The sequence below is a fragment of the Hemiscyllium ocellatum genome, chromosome 7, assembly GCF_020745735.1.
Source record: "Hemiscyllium ocellatum isolate sHemOce1 chromosome 7, sHemOce1.pat.X.cur, whole genome shotgun sequence".
NCBI classification, from domain to species: Eukaryota; Metazoa; Chordata; class Chondrichthyes; order Orectolobiformes; family Hemiscylliidae; genus Hemiscyllium; species Hemiscyllium ocellatum.
In genome coordinates this window covers 12,954,931-12,972,692 of record NC_083407.1, presented here as the reverse complement: position 1 = coordinate 12,972,692, position 17,762 = coordinate 12,954,931, and the positions used below count along the sequence as shown (strand labels likewise).

The window sequence follows — 17,762 nt, the reverse complement described above, 5'->3', positions numbered from 1 at the left end:
CCGCCCCTCCAACCGCCACCAGGACAGAACCCCACTGGTCCTCACCTACCACCCCACCAACCTCCATATACAGCGTATCATCCGCCGTCATTTCCGCCAACTCCAAACGGACCCCACCACCAGAGATATATTTCCCTCCCCTCCCCTATCAGCGTTCCGAAAAAACCACTCCCTCCGTGACTCCCTTGTCAGGTCCACACCCCCCACCAACCCAACCTCCACTCCCGGCACCTTCCCCTGCAAACGCAAGAAATGCAAAACTTGCACCCACACCTCCTCCCTTACTTCTCTCCAAGGCCCCAAGGGATCCTTCCATATCCGCCACAAATTCACCTGCACCTCCACACACATCATTTACTGTATCCGCTGCACCCGATGTGGCCTCCTCTATATTGGGGAGACAGGCCGCCTACTTGCGGAAAGTTTCAGAGAACACCTCTGGGACACCCGGACCAACCAACCCAACCACCCCGTGGATCAACATTTCAACTCCCCCTCCCACTCCAGGTCCTGGGACTCCTCCATCGCCAAACCATAACTACACGACGGCTGGAGGAGGAGCGCCTCATTTTCCGCCAGGGAACCCTCCAACCACAAGGGATGAACTCAGATTTCTCCAGTTTCCTCATTTCCCCTCTCCCCACCTTGTCTCAGTCAAATCCCTCGAACTCAGCACCACCTTCCTAATCTTCTTCCAGACCTTTCCGCCCTCACCCCCACTCCGGCCTATCACCCTCACCTTAACCTCCTTCCACCTATCCCATCTCCAACGCCCCTCCCCCAAGTCCCTCCTCCCTACCTTTTATCTTAGCCTGCTGGACACACTTTCCTCATTCCTGAAGAAGGGCTTATGCCCAAAACGTCGATTCTCCTGCCCCTTGGATGCTGCCTGACCTGCTGCGCTTTTCCAGCAACACATTTTCAGCTCTGATCTCCAGCATCTGCAGACCTCACTTTCTCCATGTATATCTCTCAAACAACATCAGCAATAAGCAGATGATTTGAACATTATCACAATGCGCTGTTGCTGCGTGTAAATTGGTTACTGTGACAGCACTCCAAAATTATTGGCTGTAAAGCCCTTTGGCACTTCCTGTGATCATGGAAGATGCTATATCAATGCAACTTGTTATTTTGTTGATTGAAGATCAAATGCAAATGCTCAAAGCAAACAAGGAAGAACAATTTGCATTCAAATAGCACCTTCGATGCAGCAGAACTCCCCGACACACTTCACACAGTGGAATATCAGAAACAAAACTGACACCAATCCACATAAGGAGAGCTCTGGAATAGACATGTAAAAGAGATTGAAGAGCAGCATCTGGAGGAGGACAGGTTTAGAGAGGGAGCTCTGAAGCCTACAGTCCAGATAGCTGGAGGCAAACTCTCCAAATGGAGAGCGACTAAAATTGGGGATGCGCAAGAGGCCAGAAATTCAATTTAATTATTGTCACATGTATCTTGTCGCAAAATACAGCGAAAAGTGTTGTCTGGTATCACCAGTGTCCAATTTAAACAGCGACTAATGAACCTAAATGATCCAATAGATACCACCAGCAAAACTAACATCATTTACAAGATACCATGCAAGAACTGTAAAAAAACACCACGACAGGCAAACCAGCAGGAAACTTGCCACCAGGATACATGAACACCAACTGGCCACCAAAAGACACAACCCACTATCACTAGTTTCTACACACACAGACAAAGGAGGCCATCACTTTGACTGGGACAGCACACACATCCTAGGACAGGCCAAACAAAGACATGCACGAGAATTCTTAGAGGCAAGGCATTCTAACCAGAACTCCATCAATAAACACATCGATTTAGACTTTATCTACCTTCCCTTAAAAAAAAGAACTGAAAAATGACATCACCCACCTTAAGAAAGCAAGACCCATAAATAGAGAGGGGGGACATACCACCAGCGCTTCACCAGAAACTCTCACTGATGATGTTACCTACGGTGATGAAACGTCTGAAAACAAACCTTCAGGCTCAGCAAGCTAATTTACATACATATCCAGCACCATCTTAAAACACAGGAAAATAAACGAAACCACAGAACATAAAGACAGCATCATGAAGAAATAAAGAAATGGAGGCGTGTAGCCATCTCAGTTATGGCGGGGCTGGAGGAGGTTACAGAGTTGGGGAAGGGGAGGTCATGGAAAGACTGTAAAACGGGTATGAGAATTTTTGAAATCTTTACAAGCAGGACCTTGTAGAGACATAACAGGCTGAATGACCTTCTTCCATAGCTGTGACCTTTCAAGTGGGCATTGCATGTTTTATTGGGTAGTAATGGCGTGCAGGGAGAAAAGACAGGAGATTGACCCTGGATAATAGGGCCGGTACAGGTACGATGGGCTGAATGGCATAGTCCTCATGCTGTAAATTTGTAGATCCAAGAGTTGGAGAACAAGAAGTAACAGATTCTCACAGTGCCTCCTCCTCCTCCTCCCCATCTCTTACAGTTCCTCATGAGCAAGCGAAAAAATTAGTGATTGTTTGTCCTTTAACAGCCTCCTGCAGAAACCACAAAGTACAAACTCTGTTGACTTATCTGGGAAGCTACAGTAGAGCCTATTATTTCAAAGTTTGCTCTTCACACTACAATGTCATTCAGGAAAGTAAGAACATGTAAGCTTTCCAGTTTGGAAATAAAATGTGTAAGTTACAACCAGTGCTTTTTTTTGTGTGGGTGAGAGAGAGAGAGAGAGAGAGAGAGAGAGAGAGAGAGAGAGAGTGTGAGTGAGTGTCTGTGTGTGAAAGAAAGAGTATGTGCGTGACAGAGTGTGTGTGTGTAATGATTTGTGGCTTCAATGTTGTGATTCTCCTCTGCCAGTACACTGCCTCCAGCACTAACTGGTTTCTAATTCAGTGAATAAAGAGGGGATGCCCTCAGTTGACTGCCAAGCTCGGAGATTATTCATGGGAGTTTCAGCACGTTCTCTGCAGGGCCACTCTCAATTATACTCCCTTCCATAGCTGGACAATATCAGAAAACACGCTGAAGCATTTTAATGGGACTGGTAAAATAATTGGTCACACTGATTTACAATGGGGAACCTCAGTGATGTGAGAGATCACTGAATTGTTCGCTATTCCCCACATCCTATTTCATAATACTGTTTACGCCATTACTGTACAATGCAGAGAGGCAGTAGGATTGTAGTATCTTCACTAACTGGTCATTCAGAGGCCCAGTCTCATGTTCCAGGGAAATGGGCTCAAATACCACACTGGTAGAATTCAAATGCAATTGATGAGCCTGGAATTAAAAGCTTGTCTCAGTAAATGGTGTCCATAGAACCATTGTTGTAAATACCCATCTGGTTCATCAATGTCTTTGGGGAAGGGAAATCTGCCATCTGGCAGCAACACGGTGTAGGCCGGGAAGCCTGGAACAGGACTCTGGCGGCCACATGGTGTAGGCCAGGAAGCCTGGAGCGGGACTCTGGCGGTGGTATGCTCTAGTAGTGGAGAAGGAAAATCCTGGCACTCCAACCAGAACTCAAATCAAGACACGTGGAACTGGACCACTCAGATAACGAGCCGGAAGTACCAACAAACAGAGACATATAAACACCAGGGGCCGGACAGACCACCAATACTTGACCAAAGATGCACTGACGATGTCACCTGGCGAGGTGATGAAACATTTGCAAAAAAAAACACACCAGCTCGGTGAACAAATCCATAATTTCATCCACAACCCAAGATACAAATCTTCTCAGGAAAAGGAAAAGTTGGATGCTCTTTTAAGTTTTGTTTAAACTTTACTCTGTGAATGGCGCTTATGTACAAGCAACAGTACACCCTTTTCACTGTATTTTGTATTGAATGCACATGACAGTAAAGGATTTATGAATTGAATTTAAATTCCACCAGCAGTCACAGTGTGGTTTGAACTCCTGTCCCGAGAGCATTATCCTGGGCCTGTTGCTCACTAATTCAGTGACATCACCAGCATCCACCCCCAGTTTTTAAACTTTTCTTCAGTTCCGGATGCCTCCATTTTAGGAAACATCTTCTCAGTACTTCCACTGTTAAATCCCCCAAAGGATCCTGGAATTTCCTCAATCTTTCCTCATAAAACACTTAATTCCAAGAAGTAAGAAGTTTCCTAGTAATCTTACTGAACTGCTTCCTATGCAAGTACATCCCTCCTTAAGTAGGGAGAGCAAAACTGTCCACAGTTCTCCAGAAGCAGTTGCACCAATGCACTGAACAGCTGTAGCACGACTTTCTTACTATTATATTTCAATCCCCCACAATAAAGGTCAATACAGAGGAACCTCGATTATCTGAACACCGATTATCCGAATTTTGGATTATCCAGACAAGGTCCCGATGCTTGGCTAAACCGTGTTATCCGGCATTTGATTATCCAAACATTCGATTATCCGAACAAAATACCCCCCACCCATGTCAATCAGATAATCGAGGTTCCTCTGTATCCAATTTCCTTTCCAAATTACCTGCTGTACCTGCAAGCTAACATTTTGTGTTTCAAGTACCAAGGCACCCAGATACATATGTGCCACAGCATTCTGCAATCTTTCACTATTTAAATAATATTCTGCTTTTCTATTCTTCCTGACAACCTTATGTTATACTCCACCATCAGGTTTTTGCCCACTCACCTGACCTAATTATATCCCTTCACAGACTCTTTGCTCCTCACAAGTTTCTCTGCTTCCTATCTTTGCATCATCAGCAAATTTGGCTCCAATAACTACCCTTATTCTTCCAGTTAGGCTGGAAAAATAAGGCTCCCTGGTCTGTAGTTTCCAGGCATTTCCCTGGTGGAATATTAGAAAGGATAATATTAAACTAGAAAGAATGTAGAAAAGATTTACTAGGACGCTACCTCGACTGGAAAGTTTGAGTTATAAAGGGAGGTTAGATAGGCTTTTCTCCCTCAAGTGTAGAAGACTGAGGGGTGTCTATAAAATCATGAGAGGCAGAGGTAATGCAGATAGCCAACAGCTTTTCCCCATTATGGGTGGGGGGGAGCGGAGTCTAAAACTAGAGGGCATAGGTTTAAGGTGAAAGGGGAGAAAGACAAAAGAATTCAGAGGGACAATAGTTTCACACAGAGGGCGCAAGTGTCTGGAACGGGCTACCAGAGGTAGTGATGGAAGTGAGTACAATTTCATAATTTAAGAAACATTTAGACAGGTACATGGATGGAGGGATATGGACTAAGCACAGGTAAATGGGACTTGTTTAATTGTGAAAACTGAGAGGCATGGGCAAGTTGGGCCGAAGGGCCTGTTTCCGTGCTGTAAACCTCTGTCTCTATGACTCAATACAATCAGTCCAAGCTATTAACATAGATACAAAATAGTTGAGCACCGATCCCTGAGGCACTTCACTAGTTAATGTTTGCCAACCAGAAAGTGGCCAATAATCCAACTTCCTGCTGAGTTCCCAATCCTTCCTCCATGCTAATCTATAACCCCTATCACCATGATGGTGTGCTTTAATCTTTAATGCCAGATCACTGTATCATAGAATGTCTGACAGATAGCATTAAAAGATTGGATAGCAGTCCACTAGGCAACAGTCTCTATCTAAAACCTAAAATGGTGGACATCGGTCTGCATCTGTGAATTAAAAAGATAAATTAGCATTTTGGATGCAACTTGAGCAAAGCTCTGTATGGATTGACTTGAGGTAAACAAATCTCATTTCCATTGTGCCATAAGGAAAGAATGGGGAAGTAGGACCCAACAAAAGAGCCAGATAAATGCCTCGGCCTCTTTCTGTGCTGCAGAACTGCATATCTAAATCAGAAAACAAATAATAGACTAGTCGATCCAGCTATCCAAGGCAATTTATGGCTCCTCTTGGAAAGAGATGAGTGAGGAGCAATAGAGTTGAGGTCTTTAACAGAGAGAAGTTATGGAGGAGAATAGAATTGGAAGGCCATAAATTGAAGATAGCTGAAAATGCGTTGCTGGAAAAGCGCAGCAGGTCAGGCAGCATCCAAGGAACAGGAAATTCGACATTTCAGGCATAAGCCCTTCATCATTCCTGTCGAATGTCGAATTTCGTGTTCCTTGGATGCTGTCTGACCTGCCGCGCTTTTCCAGTAACACATTTTCAGCTCTGATCTCCAGCATCTGCAGACCTCACTTTCTTCCCATAAATTGAAGATAACCAATAATTAATTCAATAGGGGATTCAAGAGAGATTTCCTTCGAGTGGTTAGAGAGTGGGACTTGCCGTGGTTTAGGTGCATAGTATAGATTCATTTAAGGGAAAGTTAGATAAACACACAAGCCAGCAAGGAGTAGAAGTTATGTATTTGTAATTAAATGAACTTAGGTGAAAGGTGATTGGTTTGGATCAGAAGCACCTCATGGATCAGCTGGACCAAATGCCCCATTTTGGTTTTGCTTCCAGGCAAAATGGACAACCTGCTCTCTGTCAGAGTCACAGCCTTGAGTCACTGGACTGGCAACCCAGAGACATGAGCTGATAGGTCTACCACAGCTTACAAGGTTATAGGGCAACTCCTGGAAAATGGCATTAGAATGCATGGATATTTGATGACAGTTACAGATACAATGGACCGAAGGGTCTCTTTCCATGCTTTAAGATCGCTATGATACTGAATCATTCTATGACTCCAATGTTAAGGCTTCAAATCCCACCAGTCAATATATCTAGAATTGAAAGTTTCAAACTAATGGAGATCGTAGGAAGTGGTGGAGGTTAGTACAATTGTAACATTTTCTGGATTAGTGTGGTGCTGGAAAAGCACAGCAGTTCAGGCAGCATCCGAAGAGCAGGAAAATCGACATTTCGGGCAAAAGCCCTTCATCAGGAATACCAGAATCTGGTTTCCAGCATCTGCAGTCATTGTTTTTACCCAATTGTAACATTTAAAAGACATCTGGATGAATATATAAATAGGATGGGTTTAGAGAGATATGGGCCAAATGCTGGCAGTTGTGACTAGATTGGGTTGAGATATATGGGTGACATGGAGAAATTGGACTGAAAGGTCTGTTTCCATGCTGTATACCTCTATGACTCTATGAAAACTACCACTGATTCTTGTGAAAATCCAGCTGATTTATTACCACAGCCCTTTTAGTAACCTTTACCTGCTCTGGCCTGTATGTGACTCCAGATCCACAGCAATGTGGTTGATTATGTATGTACCTAACTCAACCTCTCTTCCCCCCTCCCCCCTGCCCCAAAACTAGCCTTCATATACCTGCAGCCCAAGAAGTTGGCTCTTGATCAATTAGTATTGGCCAGTGAATGACATAGTAGGGCTCTGGCCCGAAACGTCGAATTTCCTGTTCCTTGGATGCTGCCTGACCTGCTGTGCTTTAACCAGCAACACATTTTCAGCAGTGAATGACATAATTAATAAAGAGCAACCACTCTACCAAACCACTTCCCCTCAGCTTTCTTATTTCAAGGGGAAAGGATATTACAAATAATTACAATAAATATTTGTGCATTGAAGAGTCCCTCGAGTCCTGGATCCAGAAGCCTGTCTTTCTCATTTAAAGGCAAGTTTACATTTAGAAATGCAAACATCTTCAGAATAATACGGCATAGGTGGAAGACATTTGGCCTCTTGTGATTGTTTCAAACTTTTGAAAGAACTACCAAATTGGTCCCACTCCCTGTCTGCACGATGTGCTGCAGAAGGGACAAGACCCAGAGCTAAATGCCCTCTCAGAATAAAGTTAAGAATCACATAACACCAGGTTATAGTCCAACAGGTTTATTTGGAAGCGCTAGCTAGTGCTTCCAATTAAACCTGTTGGACCATAACCTGGTGTTGTGTGATTTTTAACTTTGTCCACCCCAGTCCAATACCGGCATCTCCATGTTTACACCTAGCTTTAAGCATTCAACACAGACTCTCTTTCGTGTGAGAGTCAGTTTCCACGTTTTCAGTTTACGCTGCTACACTCCCACTTTACAAACATTGCCAATGTATTGCTCAACATCCCAAGGAGAGGGGAAATACAGGTCGCGAATCTCCAAAATAAGTTTGATCCACTTTGGCAATGTGACAGTCCTGTCAGCTGAACAGCGCCCTCTTTGGCCAGAGGACACAGCACAAGTTTCTCAACGAGAATAACCCTCTGCTGAACTACTTGACAGCAGTGACAGGGGGATCAGAACCAGGGTACAGGAGATGGAAAAATACAAGGGAAGCCATATCGCAGAGGTTCCAAATATACTCCTGACGCCAAAGAGATTTCCCAGAACCAGTGGAGAATCAGTTGCACACATTGCAAAAGGTAGTTGGCCAACTTCGAGGAACATTGAAAACAGGAAGAACAGTTGACCATTCGGCCCCTCCAGCCTGTTCTGTCATCGAATTTAATCGTGGCTAAACATCTATTCAAACACAATTTTCCTGGACCATCTCCAAATCTCTTGATGTCTTCAATGTGTACTAATCTCAGTATTAAATATATTCAATAACTGAGCATCCATAGCTCTCTGGAAGAGAGGATTCCAATGTCTCCAAGGGGAAATACTCCTCCAGAATTTCCTGAGGAAGTGGTGGATGTGGGTAGAAATGCAACATTTAAAAGTCATTTGGATAGTACATGAATAGGAAAGGTTTGGAGGGATATGGGCCAGGAGCAGGCAAGTGGGACTAGTTCAGTTTAAGATAATGGTCACTGGTTGGACTGAAGGGTCTGTTTCTGTGCTGTATGGCTATGAATATGTATGGCTATAATTGTATGGCCGACTTCTTAAACACTTTCTAATCAACCTGGTCAGAGACGTCACTACACAGCTAGGAGAAAGTGAGGACTGCAAATGCTGGAGATTCAGAATCGAAAAGTGTGGCGCTGGAAAAACACAGCAGGTCAGACAGCATCTGAAGAGCAGGAGAGTCGATGTTTCAAGCATAAGCTCTTCAGCAGCTCTAAAGCAAATGGGACTTGAATCTGGGCTGACTAGTTCAGAAGTGGGGACACTGGCACTGCACTAAGCGAGACCCATAGACGACATTTTATTCTGAGCTGTCATCCTTACCTGGTCTGGTCTACATGTGACTCCAGACCCAGAGCAATGTGGTTGCCACCAGGTAATTAGGGATAGATATAATTTAGCTCTGCCGCTTTAGTTCAGAAGTAGGGACACTGGCACTGCACTACACGAGACTCATAGACGACATTTTATTCTGAGACAATTAAGGATCTAGTTAGGGGTCAATTTGCAGTGTCTGTGCTGTCTTGTCACTGGCAAAGTCAGCCTCTGACCAGCTCAATGTGGTAGGCCCGGGGCATCTGAATCTAATGACTTCTCCCCCAAAAAGGGGGTTGCAAGTACGAAAGCTAAATCCCAGAACTCCAATGATCCACCCAGAAATGTTTCCTTCTCCAATGCCAGGGACCTACTTCACCCTATCTTCCCTTTTCATAATTATGGGGAAGCAATGGCCTCATGTATTATTGGTGGACCGTTACTCTTGACACCCAGCTAATGTTCTGGGGACCTGGATTCAAACCCTGCTACAGCAGACAATGGAATGTGAATTCAATAAATATCTGAAATTAAGAGTCTAACGATGACCATGAATTAATCGTTTTGGGGGGGTGGGGGGAAGAATCCATCTGGTTCACTCATTCCTTTAGGAAAGGAAGCTGTCATCCTTACCTAGTCTGGTCTACATGTGACTCCAGACCCAGAGCAATGTGGTGCCACCAGGTAATTAGGGATAGATATAATTTAGCTCTGCCGCTTTAAGGGCACCTCCATTTTGAGGGTGCCTCATGGTATCCAACTTGCCTCAGTAGTACCCACCTTGCCCAGTGGAGTTTTCAAGGCAATTTATATTGTGAGTTGATCAAAACTCATCGGTTTGAAATATGTTTCTCTGTGCAATGTTGAGTTTTCCAGTTTCTATCATCCGGGTTTCAGGATTCTCAGCCTCCACAGGCATCTCACTTTTCCAATCTAGGCCAGCAGTACTAGGAGCCCATCCCACTGTCTGAGGTGGCACTGGGTTAGGGATCTGCCTCTAGAACTATCCCAGAGCTGCTAATAAGTGTCGGCTCACTCTGCTCCCAGCAGCAAAGTCTCAAGATCCACAGGGAAAGTCTTGCCCATTGTCTACCAGCTCCTGCACTGCTCTGTAAACCACGGAAGAGCTTTACAGTGCACTGGGATTCAGATGTTGTCCTTTTAACCTTGCACCTCGGGCTATATATAATTGCCATTAAGAACACAGCCTTACAGCGTTCCCATTGTCAATAAAGTTGAACCCAAAGAGGAAATGTCAATGCTACAAAAACCATCCATTGCCTCCAGCCCTACCTATCAGAAAGAAATCTCTGGCAACAATCCATAGCAACAATTCAACAAACTGCATGCATTCATTACCAGGACAGCTCCCTGCCTCATGCCAATCTTAGCCTCTTGCCTGCACAACACTGATCTCTGGGAGAGCAGGACTGACATAGGAAGTGAGACCGAATCAATTAGGATATTATTCTTTAGTGTTTAGACGAATGGGGTGGGGGGAGGATAGAGTCACGGAGAAAAATAAAATTCTAACAGGACTAGACAGGATCAACCCCGGGATCTACCTGATGACTGGGGAGTCCAGAATCAGGGGTCACCCTTTAAGGAAACAGGGTAGGCTATTTAGGACTGAGATGAGGAGATAGTTCTTCATCCAGAGAGTGGTGAGCCTTGGAATTCTCTGCCACAGAAAGCGGTTCAGGCCAAAGTATTGAATGTTTTCAAGAGATCACTGTCTTCAATCACTCACTGAGAGAATGATTGTTCATTGAGGAAATTTTGCGTCACTGGTCATGGTTCTGCAAGTCCTTTTGTGGCTAATGAGCCCAATGCTAGAGCCGCATGTCCGACCACACATTTGTTAGAGCCTCATGTAGTTCTAAGTCTAAAGGGATCAATGGGTATGGAGAGAAAATTAGAACAGGACACTGAGTAGGATGACCGGCCATGATCATATTGAATGACAAGGCAGACTTGAAGGGCTGAATGGCCTGCTCCTATTTTCTATGTGTCTTGTTCATCTCTTTACTGCTTCCAGCAGACTATCCACCAGGTAGCACTGTTTGAGAGGACAAACAGATTCAAGGTCATTGACACATTAACATAGAATATAAAACATTACAGTGCAGTACAGGCCCTTCGGCCCTCGATGTTGCGCTGACCTGTCATACCAATCTGAAGCCCATCTAACCTACACTATTCCATGTACGTCCATATGCTTGTCCAATGACGACTTAAATGTACTTAAAGTTGGCGAATCTACTACTACTGCAGGCAAAGCATTCCATACCTTTACTACTCTCTGAGTAAAGAAACTACCTCTGACATCTGTCCTATATCTATCACCCCTCAATTTAAAGCTATACCCCCTCATGCTCGCTGTCCCCATACTTGGAAAAAGGCTCTCCCTGTCCACCCTATCTAACCCTCTGATTATCTTATCTGTCTCTATTAAGTCACCTCTCAACGTTCTTCTCTCTAACGAAAACTGCCTCAAAAGTCCCTCAGCCTTTCCTCGTAAGACCTTCCCTCCATACGGCAACATTCTAGTAAATCTCCTCTGCACCCTTTCCAAAGCTTCCACATTCTTCTTATAATCCGGTGACCAGAACTGTACACAATACTCCAAGTACGGCCGCACCAGAGCTTTGTACAGCTGCAGCATAACCTCATGGTTCCGGAACTCGATCCCTCTATTAATAAAAGCTAAAACATTGTATGCTGCCTTAACAACCCTGTCAACGTGGGTGGCAACATATCAGCTATCCCTCAGAAAGCAATGCTTTTTGCTTCTGTTTCACGAGATGGTGAACTTTGGGGACAATTCCTAGGGGGGGACAGTTCCAGCGGGGGCAATTCCAGGCTGATACTCCAGTGCAGCACTGAAGGTGTGCTGTCGAGAGTGTGGTGCTGGAAAAGCACAGCTGTTCAGGCAGCATCCACAGGGCAGGAGAATCGACGTTTCAGGCATAAGCGCTTCCTCAGGAATGCTGACACTGAAGGTGTGCTGCACTGTTGGAGGTGCTGTCTTTCAGCATGGATGTCAAATAGTGGTTTGTGAAAGAGCTGAAGAGTTCTCCGGAGTGCTCTAGCTAACGTTTATCCCTCAGTCAACATCAGGAAAGCAGTAGTCTCGTCATTAGCACTTGGCTGTTTGTGGGAGCTTGCTGGGTATAAATTTAATGCAGCGTCTCAATCATTAAAGCAGGAACAACTACCCAAAAATACATTGTTTGCTGTAAAGCGGTGTGAAATCAAGGGTTATGGGAAAAAGGCATGAATTGAGGATTATCAGATCAGCTATGATCTCATTGAATGGTGGGGCAAACACGATGGGCTGAGTGGCCTACTTTTGCTCCGATGTCTTATGGCCTTATAGAAATATCCTGTGGTTGTGAAGGACACTATATAAATGTCAGCCTTTTATTCTTCCCTTCCATTTACATTTCTGTGAGTGCTGATGCTGCTAGTCTCCAATCAACTACTCCCTACCAGCCCCACTCTTGGCAAGTTCTTGGACTCACCCCCACGGCCCCTTCCCATCCAAGTCCTGTGATCACCACCAGCCAGCACTCTTAGACTGGACAGCTTCCCCTCACGCTCCTTCATTACATATTCCATCATTAATGCTGGAGAGAGGGAGGCGATGGCCAAGTCGCATTACCGCTGTTTATCCGGAAACTGAGGTAATGTTCCAGGGACCTGTGTTTGAATCTTGCCATGTCAGATGGTGGAATTTGCATTTTATAAAATATCTGGTATTGAGTCTAATGATGACCGTGAATCCATTTTTAACTGATGGAAAAGCCTATCTAGTTCACTAATGTCCTTTTGGAAAGGAAACTGCTACTCTTACCTGAACTCTAGACTCATAGCCTTGAGGTAATTAGAGGTGGGCAACAAACATTGGCCTAGCCAGTGATGCCATCACCCCATGAACAAATTTTAAAAATTACTTTTGCCACCACAGCCTGACTTCGTAAATGTGCTGCATCACCTTTAGTAACCTTGAACTGACCTAATGACCAGCTCCCAAACCCCCGACACTGACTGCACCCGAAGGTGTCCATATACCAACCCTTCCAAAACACCAGTGCACATGGCAGGAAGACCAATGACCTTCTTCTTTATTCTTTCATGAGATGTGGGCATCAGTGGCAAGTGATCATTTATTCCCCGACCTGAAGTGCCTTTGAATTGGGTGGGCTGAGCAGTCATTTCCAAGTCACCCTTACTGTTTAAAAGGTATCTGAATGGGTACATGAATAGAGGGATGTGGGCCAAATGCTGACAAATGGGACTTGATTAATTTAGGATATCTGGTCGGCATGGACGAGTTGGACCAAAGAGTCTGTTTCCGTGCTGTATGATTCTATGACCCTATGGTGTTGGCTTGCAGGCCACACTAGGTTGGAATGGCAGACTACCCTTCCTTAAGGGGCATTAGTGAACAAGATAGGTTTTTACCAGAAATGACAACAGTTTTAAGGCCACAGTTACAGATGCTAGCTTTCAATTCCAGATTAATGAAAGGAATTTAAAGTTCCACCACACCCTCCGAATATGAACCAGCATAATGAGAGTATTAGCCTGAGCCTCTGGATTATTGTGATACCACACCTTAAAAATGATTGGTTCAACCAATGATCTCTGGTTTGGAACCAAACTCTGCTTCTGTTGCAACTGGGTCTGCTACAATTAGCATTTGCCTGAAATAATCACGGATGTATTGAGAATCTCCTGTACCCCTTCCCCTCCCCAACCATACAACCCACTTGGTGCAATACCTTTGTTCTACTGTTTCTAGGGCATGGGATAGTCAGGTCACTAAATGAGCCATTGGTGGAAATGCAATGTTACCCTCCATAGGCTCGATCTCATAACACAAACACACTTGCTTCCAAGTGAAGAAAGTCACAGTCACACTTGGATCCAAGAACTGGAGATAATAATCTTGGCTGACAAGTCTCCTGCAGTACTGAGGAAGTGCTGGGCTGTGGAAGTCATTGCCTTTTGGAAAAGCATTAAAATCAGGAACTGTCCTCGCTCTGAGGTACCCCATGGCACGATTGCAAGGAGAAGTAGTGAGTTAGCCCCACTAAAGCAGATTATATGGTTATGATGCTTTTCACAACCTGCAGTGTGCAAACTGGTTGTTGCATTTCCTACATTACTATAGTGGCTACATTTCAAAAGTACTTTACTGGCTATAAAGTTGTCCTGAGATTGAGAAAGGTCCTGCACAAATGCGGATTCTTTCTTTTATTTTGTGTACATCGCCAGCAGTTGTTTGTTAAAATTTGCTTTTGTTTTGTTGGTCTGGAGACTGATGGAACAGATTTTGGACCTCAATCCTCGAGATCACCAGACCCCTGGGAACACTGCAACTGTTACAGAAATGCTCACAACAATGGATTGGAAATAGCATGGATTTGCATTGGATTGAAGCACAACAGAATACTTACCATGTGGTCCTTTTAACCCCCATTTGCTAAAAAGCACTCGGTATGCGTAATATATTCATTTTATGAAATCTTCACGGCTGAAGGAGACATTTGTCAACAGCATACTGGCATTCTACACTATATTATTCAGTTCCTGTACTGTGTAGGTTGGAGATGCATTAATTATTTAGACTTGACAATTTTTTTGTTCCTTTTACATACTATTTTTCTGTTCTTCTTAAGCCTTCACTTTTACTCTACTCAGTAACACCAAGTGGAAAGCCACTGTCTGCCATCACTAGTGATATTCTTGGATTAATCCCATTCAGCCCCTCAAGGCAGCTCTGCCACTCAATATTGTGCTGTCAATCCCACTTACTTTTCAACCTCTTTTCCCAGTATCATTCACCATATGTTTGGTGTTCTCTTAATTGCATTGTAATTCTGTTCTTTGACTTGTGTTTAAGCATGTTTCTATTTAATATTTCATCTTTCCTTTTGTGGTTATGCAAACATTCCTTTTATACACCTTATTCCTATTTGGACCTCCACGGGCTGCTGTCTCTGCATTCCCACCCCTCTCCAATTTATTTCCAACCCATCCCGCCATCTCAACACAGAAGGCCATCTTCTCTGAGTCTCTTTCTCACTGAAACATCCCACTTCCCTCTAACAGTTTCTCATCTTGCCATAGTAGAAGATGCGAAACCGCAATGCAGCAAGTGCGCTGTCTAATCTTAACATTTACACAGGATTACAGCAAAGAAACGGAAAATGGCCATACAAGTAGATGGTTTGGTATAGAAGGCATATGTCATGCTTGCCCTTACTGGTTGGGGCTTTGAGTACAAGAGTCAGGAAGTGATGTTGCGACTTCATAAAAGTTAGGCTGCACTTCCGTTCAATTCCAGTCACCACAATTATGAAAAGCGTTATATAAATGAAAATATTTCCTTTGCTGAATAAACAGGTTTCTCCTAAAGTCATATTTATTAGTGATTAGCATATAGTCACTTTGTCTGTTAAATACCCACGTCATTTTTAAGGAACATTTTTCTTCCACACTGTTTGATCATGCAAACATTTATAGACATTCCCTAACTTTCCTGAGATCCACAGGGTCCGAAATGTTTCAGTTGCACACATAGCCAAGCTCATACACATTTTCTGTAAGGGTTTTCTCTGGGTATTTGGCTCCTAGTGACGGCTCTTTTGGACTGTTGGCCACGCTGTAGTCAGGATTGGATTACAAGTTGATTACTTGGCTCCCAGGACTGTTAGTTGTTATATACTGTTGCTTTTCTATTGCTTGCACAGTCCATTGTGTAAACGTGTCACCTCTGGCTCATTTGCCATGTCGCACAATAAAATGAAAAAAACAGGAAAAAAGTCAAGCCCCAATACCCAAAATTCGATGCCCCCCATCTTTACTCCCTTCTCGAATCTGTAATTGTTTAAGCTCAAATGAAACATCGTTGACAGGATACCTTGAATTTATTTTTGTCTTCTCTCCAACACTTATTCTATCATCGGTAATAATGTTCTCTTCTCAACTTCGACCTCGACCTAGATTTCAGAACATTTCTCAAATCTACTGGGCTGTTTTGTACAGATAATAATTAAAATGATTTCATTCCACTCTTGAGAGGCTATTTCCACTGACAAGGATTCTAACAATGAATGGCTACACTCTTAAAATCAGAAGTCAGCATTTTAAGAGTGAAAGCAAGAACTTTTTCAGAGAAAATTCTCATAACCAAAGGGCTGTGAGGGCTCGGGTAACTGGGGCTTTCGTGGGAATGGGATTGATACTTTGCTGGTAAACAGATCAATGGATATGAAGCAAAGATTAGATTAGATTACTTACAGTGTAGAAACAGGCCCTTCAGCCCAACAAGGTCCACACCGACCCGCCGAAGCACAACTCACCCAGACCCATACCCCTACACCTAACGCTACGGGCAATTTAGCATGGCCAATTCACCTAAACTGCACATTTTTGGATTGTGGGAGGAAACCGGAGCACCCAGATGAAACCCATGCAGACATGGGGAGAATGTGCAAACTCCACACTGACAGTTGCCTGAGGCAGGAATTGAACCCGGCTCTCTGGGGCAGCAATGCTAACCACTGTGTCACCATGCCACCTGTAATGATTAAATGGAGTTGAAGTCCAGGCCAGCGACAATGGCAGAGTAGATCTGAAGGGCTGAATGGCCTACCCCTTAGTTTCCTTCTTTACTTTTACTAGTCATAGAGTCAAACAGCATGGAAATAGACCCTTCGGTCCAACCAGTTCATGCTGTCCATGTTTTCTAAACTGATCTAGTCCCATTTGCCTTGTTTGATCCATCACCCTCTAAACCTTTCCTATCCATCGACGTGTCCAAATGCCTCTTATATGTTGTAATTGTACCCATCTCTATTGCTTCCCATGGCAGCTCGTTCCATACATGCACCAGCCTCTGTGAAAAAGTTGCCCCTCAGGTCCCTTTTAAATCTTTCCCCTATCATCTTAAACCCATGTTGTCTGGCTTTGGACTCCCCAAACCTGGGCAAAGGACTTTGGCTATTCACCTTATCTATGCCCCTCATGGTTTTATAAACCTCTAATAAGGTCACCCCTCAGCCTCCTACTCTCCAAGTAAAAAAGTCCCAGTCTTTCCTTATAATTCAAACCTTCCAGTCTCTGTAACATACTTGTAAACCTTTCAATGTAAAACTTGCATCTTTGTATGTTTTATTTGGACTTCATGGACTTTACCCCAGAGTACTGAAGGCGGTAGCTGAGGAGACTGTAGAGGCATTGGTAATGACTTTCATGAATCACTGGAGTCAAAGAAGGTCCCAGACAACTGGAAAGTGCATAATGTAACACCCCTGTTTAAGAGGGCAGGAGACAGGAGACATGAAACCATACGCTGGTTAGCTTGACCTTAGTCATCAATGAGAGACCATTATTAAGGATGAGATTGCAAAAGTGCATGGTAAAATAAGGAGTTAGCATGGCTTCATCAAAAGAACATCATGCCTGACAAATCAGTCAGAATTCTTTGAGGCAGTAATGAGCATGTCAGACAAAGGAGAGCCAGTGGACGTGATCTATTTGGATTTTCAAAAGGCTTTTGACAAGGTGCTGTACAGGGGTTGCTAAAAAGATAAGAACTCATGGCCTTAGAGACAAGGTACTGGCATGGATTCAGGATCGGCTGACTGACAGAAGGTAGACAGCAGGGACAAACAGGTCATTTTCAGGATGACAGCCAATGACTAATGGAGTTC

At 44.0% G+C, this 17,762-nt stretch overlaps 1 protein-coding gene across 3 annotated transcripts in view; it reads right to left on the bottom strand.

Moving 5' to 3' along the window:
- Positions 1–17,762, bottom strand: part of sema5ba (sema domain, seven thrombospondin repeats (type 1 and type 1-like), transmembrane domain (TM) and short cytoplasmic domain, (semaphorin) 5Ba) — a 339,576-nt gene that overhangs the window by 305,227 nt on the left and 16,587 nt on the right. The window lies entirely within an intron of this gene.